This window comes from Uranotaenia lowii, chromosome 2, assembly GCF_029784155.1.
Source record: "Uranotaenia lowii strain MFRU-FL chromosome 2, ASM2978415v1, whole genome shotgun sequence".
Classification (NCBI taxonomy): Eukaryota; Metazoa; Arthropoda; class Insecta; order Diptera; family Culicidae; genus Uranotaenia; species Uranotaenia lowii.
In genome coordinates, this window is record NC_073692.1 from 134,362,347 (window position 1) to 134,369,644 (window position 7,298).

A 7,298-nucleotide genomic window follows, 5' to 3' on the forward strand; every position below is an offset into this window, starting at 1 on the left:
ATTGCGTTTGGTACGGTGATCTCCAGGTGTACTTGTGTGAGAGGCGGTGCTGGAAAAAGGTACTACGTACGGCCATTCGTTTGGAGGCGGCGAAATCTATCAGTCTGAGGCCGTTTTCGTTGGTCAGCTGGTGTGCACTGAACCTTCCAATTGTCGGTTTAAATTCCTCCTCCTGGCCGACCTGGGCGTTAAAATCCCCGATGACGATCTTGATATCATGTTTTGGGCAACGGTCGTATTCACGCTCCAGCTGCGCGTAAAATTCGTCTTTGTCGTCACCGGTACTTCCGAGGTGAGGGCTGTGCACGTTGAGTATGCTGATATTGAAGAACCGGCCCTTGATTCTCAACCGGCACATTCGTGAGTTGATCGGCCACCACCCGATCACGCGCTTTTGCATCTTTCCCATCACTTATAAAGCTGTTCCAAGCTCATGTGTGTTGCCGCAGCTCTGGTAGATAGCACGACCATCTGGGTACGTTCGTACCGTGGAGCCCTTCCAGCATACCTCCTGCAGTGCTACGATGTCGAATTTGCGGCTCTTCAATTCGTTGGAGAGCACGTGGGTACTGCCCACAAAATTTAGAGATTGGCAGTTCCATGTTCCAAGTTTCCAATCGCTAGTCCCTTTTCGTCGCGTGGGTCTTTGCCGATTTCCATCCGAGATTTGTTGTTCGTTGTTCGTTGCTTATGTTTTTTTGTAGTCACGGACTCGCAAGGCCCGCAGCTAACCCCACTATCTCGCAGGAGGACCGTCGTGATGTTGCTGTTTTGGGTCCCGAACACCACCAGGACGTTGTTGCACTCCGCACGCCGCCCCTGACATGGAGAACAGACGCGTACGAAGCCCCCTGACTCAGTCTGCATGCGACCAAAGCATCCACCGGGGTTGGGTATCCGATCTCCGCTGAGGTTGCTCGCACCCCAGCTAGCACTACGGGGAGGTAGAGAATCGGAGTTGCAGACAAGAGGTGATATGACCACTACCCGAAGGTTGGGTGTATGGAGTCTCGAGTTGCACATTGTACCATTCGCTAGCCATGATATTGTGGTTGTTTTATGCGATTCTCAGTTATTTATAGCATTTTCAAGTTCAGTAAAAGCCGCCATCTTGGATTTTAAGATGGCATCGAACAACAAAATTCGACCTCTACACGTTTAGCCCTTTCACGAAGTACGCATATTGTGGGTGTTTCATGAGATTTTCAGTAATTTACAGTATGAATTAATAGATAAAAACCGTCATATTGGATTAATGATGGCGTTAAACAACAATTTTTTTCCCTACTAGCTGGTCCCTTCCACTTAATACTCATATTGTAGAAATATTCATACCACTTCCGGTGGTTTGATATTTTTCAAAGATTTTTTTATATTTTTTATAATAATAACACTAGTTTACAAATTTTTTAAAAAATCGTGAACTTGATTAACTGACCAACATTTTTAATGTAAAATCGGGCGCTGAATCCGAAAATGAAATTCAAAAAAATCTCAGTAGAACCGTTTTTGAGTTATGCTCCAAATATGAAATTTCGAAAAAATAAAAAAGTTCTTGTACTTACATTAAAATATCTCGGACGGCATAACAGTAATTTGAAATCTCTCTTTTGCATATTGAAGGTGAATAAGTTTTCTATCGATCATCTGAACACTGTTTTTGCGTTTGACCAACAGTATTGCTGATATTAGTGACTTTATGAGAAAAAAAAATATAAAAAACGCATTTTTTTTAGAGAAAATTTTGTTTCAACGAAAGTTTTAGACTCGATGGTAGCATTTAAAAAATCTGATTTTCTTTTGCGCTTAAATACTATAACTTTTCTGTTTCAAATCCAATCGAGTTACAGTCTTCGGGTGAAATATTTGTCTCAACTTAGACTGTAAGAAAATCAACCATAAAAAACAATCAGCCAGTGATGAAAAAGTTATTGATGAAAAACCAGTATTTTCCGTTCCTTCCGGGCAAATTACCTCAAAATTTTATTCACGTTTGAGACTTAAGCAACCCCTCTTTATGGTCAGATCTTCCTGAAACTTGGTATGTGCCTTCTGGTAAGCTAATAAATAATTTTGACTTGGAGCGAGTGAGATTTATCATGTTTCATTCTTCCTATACTATGATAAGTTTACTGCGGTTCGTTAAACTATTAAAAACTCCAAAAATTTGAGTTATGGTAAAGTAGCCTTAACTTCTTCAATTTTCAACCGATTTTGATAAATAACCACTTGAAATCTTTGTTTAAAATTGACATTCAAGCGCAAAAGAAAATCAGATTTTTTAAATGCTACCATCGAGTCTAAAACTTTCGTTGAAACAAAATTTTCTCTAAAAAAATGCGTTTTTTATAATTTTTTTTCTCATAAAGTCACTAATATCAGCAATACTGTTGGTCAAACGCAAAAACAGTGTTCAGATGATCGATAGAAAACTTATTCACCTTCAACATGCAAAAGAGAGATTTCAAATTACTGTTATGCCGTCCGAGATATTTTAATGTAAGTACAAGAACTTTTTTAATTTTTTCGAAATTTCATATTTGGAGCATAACTCAAAAACGGTTCTACTGAGATTTTTTTTGAATTTCATTTTCGGATTCAGCTCCCGATTTCACATTGGAAATGACCTTCAGTTTACTGAGTTCAAAAATGCTGTAAACTAGTGTAATCAACTCAAAAATAACACACATAACATATCAAAAATATATTAAAATTGGAATTCCAATTTAAATATGTACAATCTAACTTGAGCGTGTCCTGTTTTGACATCTTTATCGAGAACTGCCACTAAGTTTTATGGCGATTTTATTATCAATAACTGAGTGCTATTATGAAACATGCAGAAGAAAGGTTGGAGCAAACTTTTAAATTTGTGTGTTATTTGTTTTTTTCTTCTTCTTTTTTCTTATTCTTAACCCTTTAAAAACAACTTAAACAATAAGTATATTTAGTATAAGCTTCATTGGCGTTTTCAAAACTACCTTAAAAAACCAGAATATTATCATTTTTCATGACTATAACAAAACCGTCACAACAAACGGCAAAAATAAATGCCATAATAAAACTTCCTAATGCTAGTTGGCTTAATCTGTGTTACTTGAGGAATTTTAGAATTCTAACATACTAAGGATCAAACAATCAATCCAGAATTGATGTAACTCTTAGAATCAACTGCCAATATCATTTTAACCCTCATCCGTCTCTGAAATTTTTAACCGTTACAGTCCCTGTAAGTAAGTCGGGACTAAAACCAATATGAAACTCTTGTTTCCCAACCGATTTTTACAAAAATCTCGTAATGTAACTCAAATATGTTTCTCAGACATTATTCACCTGCAACACTTCAGTTTTCCGTTTATCGAAGTCTAAGAAAAAAAACTGAAAATCAGAAAAAGACTGTAGATCAGCTACGGAATGTTCGAAAACAAATTGCACTTAGTGTCCATGAAGGATTTTTTTGTTAAATCATGCTCCCAAAAGTGGTGTTAAAACCACAAGATAAACAAGGGAAACAAGAGAGATATAGCGATTTTAAGCGAGAAATGTCGCATTGACACTGAAAGTCTGATTAGGCAGTTTTTTTTCCTGGGCTTTTTTTGGAATAGAGTAATCTTTATTCATGTTTCGTCTGTGAGGTCAGTAGAATGCAACTATATTAATTAGCGATAGCTAATTGTCACTTTCCACTTCTCATATTCCCTAACCGGGAAAGTACTCATTTCTTAATGAGTACTTTGATTTTCTTACCCAGAATATCTGGTAACACTGCAGTGTAACTGCTAACCAAAATATGAGTTAGCATCTGGTTGCGTGTACGATGATGACATTTCAACCTATTGTTCACAGCAATCATTAATTGGGAATGTTTGTTAACCACAAACCTTCTTTGGCCGCATGGCAAAGGGCTCCTATTTAAGCTTCGGCCAACGACAGACTGACCGTCTGTTGACGTTTCGTTGACCACGAAGTTAGATTTCCCGTAAGTGGGTCCGTGTTCGCGTTTCTGCGGAATACCAACGCCATAATGGTCATACGTCGATGGTATCGCAGAATACGCTGCAGGCCTCGTCAGTGGCTATCCGCTGGGCTGGCCTGGTATTTACTCAGTGCGCTAACCGCTGCATAAATATCTGGTCTCGATGATGTCGCCAGATACTGCAAACAACCGATAAATTTTTTGAACGGTTGTTCGATGATAACCTCACTTCGTTCAGCCCGAATCTCGTTCCTTTCATGGCTGCGGTGGTCTTCCGAAAAAAAAAAACAGTCCCTTTGGCCCTTGTGCTTACTGACGATTCGAAGTTGCTCTTCCTCATCATCAGCGGCTACGTTAGGCACGTAGCGTTAAAAAGCTTTTCCAGCTCGATGACTGCGTCTCTGGGCCGGTTCGAGATTGACGGAATCTTGACCATCATCGTCATCTTAGCCATCGCTACTCTCGTAGTCGCTCTCATCTACCAACGTATGCTGACTGGCACCAGAATCGATGACGAATCTTCGTTGATTCTGGTGGCTGATAACCTCAGCATGCGAACGCACAGCATATCTTGCATGTTGTTTTCTGGTAACCCCAGATAAACAATCTCTTGTTGCTAACAGGGCCCTTTTTCGGTGGCTTCGTGAATTAACTAGACTTCGATCGACAGGACTCATCCAAAATGCCTCAGAAATCAAGAGGTAGATGAATTCGCTAGCGACTAACCATCGCCCCAACCACCTACTCCGAAGCAGCTTCCATCCATCGAAGACATACTCGCGCATACTATACGCAGCACAGCTACAAAGCACTAGAATGATCTTTTCGACTCCAACTCTTTGATCGCTACAATAAACGGGAAGACAAAGTTCAGCAACAAACGTCCAATCTGACTCTGTGTTGCTAAAGTTTCTGGCAACTAACCGTCGCCGAAAATACCTCCTCCTAAGCCTCAGAAAAATCAAACTGTAGGCTTGGATAAGCCCATTCGTGCTGACTACAGCGTAGCTCCACGTCACGAGAGTAACCCTCTTGAACAGCTTCTTCCTATCTCCAATCCTGGCTAATACTCCTCCGGAGCATTAGGATGTGACCAATCCTGGTTACAGATCCCGAGAGTCCTCCTCCCGGCCGTCGGAAATAAAACCATGCTGCTAATCGCAGCGCGACTCGTGTCGGCATCGAGAGTAGCCCTCTCGGAACCCGACTTCCCGGCCTTGAAATCCAGTGGCACGTTCTGGCCGACCTGGAGCATCTCATTGCCTCTGCGCTGCCGATCCTCCACGCTGGTGGTCGTCTGTGCTTGGATCAGCTCCTGTATGCTGACCACAACGCACAGCCAAAGCACGAGAGTAACCCTCTCGGCTATCCGCACTACCCAATTAATTCGGGGTGTTGTTGCAGCTTAACCTGTCCATCTCTGCGCAGCCCGGTTGCGGATCCTTAGACTCCTCCCGGCCGTTGGACTTGAGCTCAAGCTTGCTAACCGCAGCGTGGCTCGTGGCGGCATCGAGAGTAACCCTCTCGGTCCACGAACCTCCCCGGACTCGACCTCTGGTGGAACCTCCGTGTTGGCCTAGGACATCTCGCTGGCTCGTGTCTGCGCTGGCGGTCTTCCGACAGCTTGCTGACTCTCTGCGATGATCCTCTGGCTCCTGGCTGGCTCCTCGATCCTGGCTGGTCCTTCTGCGCTGGCTGCTGGAGCACTTGGTAACCGCAAGCCTGATAAACTTGAGAGTACCCCTCTCACTATCTCGTTTTTTCCAAAAATCCACAACCTGTTGAAAACGCAGGTTTCAGTGGCGGAATAGAGTTATCTTTATTCATGTTTCGTTTGTGAGGTCAGTAGAATATAGACTATATTAATAAGCGATAGCTAATTGTCACTTTCCCCTTCTCATATTCCCTAACCGGGAAAGTACTCATTTCTTAATGAGTCCTTTGATATTCTTACCCAGAATATCTGGCAACACTGCAGTGTAACTGCTAACCAAAATATGAGTTAGTATCTGGTTGCGTGTTTGATGATGACATTTGTACCGTGTAGATCATTATCAACCTATTGTTCTCAGCAATCATCAATTGGGAATTGCCCAAAGCATGTGAAAAAAAAAATACTGTTTTGGTTCTGCTGCAATCGGCAGCAATGTTGGAGCGGCGTCCGGAACAGCAGCAGACTAACCGTTAGTTTCAACAAAAAGTAACAAAAAGTAACAAGGTTTCTATTTTTTCAATTTTTGACGCCTCTTAGCTTTAGCTTTTGATCACTGCTTGTCAAACAGTTGCCATTAGTTTGGATTGTTAGAGTAACATGTTTCTAGAATAATAATTCTTTTTTTTAATGTTTTATGCCGATTTTAATAAACACAGTTTAAAAACAGGTTTGCGTATCCGAATGACTGCAATGGTTAAAATCCCCTATAAATAAAGAAAATTAGAATTAGAATTAGGTTTGCGTTTTGTAGCATTAAAGCTCCTTTTCTCATAATTTTGGTTTTCAGCTGTCTGAAAAGACAATTTCTTTTCCTTTTATTGTTAAAAAGTGGCTACTTTAAACATTTGAACTTAGCCTTCAACTGACGTTTTAAGAATATAAAAGTTTTTGGGAATGTTGAAACTAGAATTTTCTGCTTTTTAAAACAAAATGGTAATTGTCAATTACTCGTAGGAAATGGCAGTATTTTATGTTGCAATGATAGCAATAATAAATGTGGTTAATCGCGTCAGAACACTTCAATAAAACTGCACGCACAATTACCATCGATTCACGCCAACAGACAACGTGAGCCGTGCTATGGTTTAATATGGTAATATTCGCATTTAATGCCGCCGTTTGGAAACACGCAATTTGTGTACACGGTACGCTCATCACCCAATCAGTAGGTTATTCACATAAAATTCGAATAAAACCAATCAATCAATCAATCAATCGAACTCCGACCAACCTAGCCGAAATGCAATTTATTCCATTGCTGCTGGATTTCTCAATTCAATTGCCAACAACTAGCAGCTAGTAGCTGCTTACATAAATTTATTATCCTCCAGTCGGCTTTTCTAGTCTCTCTCGCAATTTCCTGATTCAGACTATCTCAGCCAGATGGGCACAATGAACGTTCATATGAACCTAACTAGGACCTATATAGGTGCACCCATCCCTGGGTACTTAGCCTCGAGTAATGGGGAATATTAGAATAATCAAATTTATGCGTTTTTTTTCCTGTGCATATTCAGAAACAGCTGATGCGAATAAATTGTGAATGTGTTTCGTTTTTTTTCTCCATTTCAGACTCGATCGTTGATCTCGAACGGTTCATCAAATACT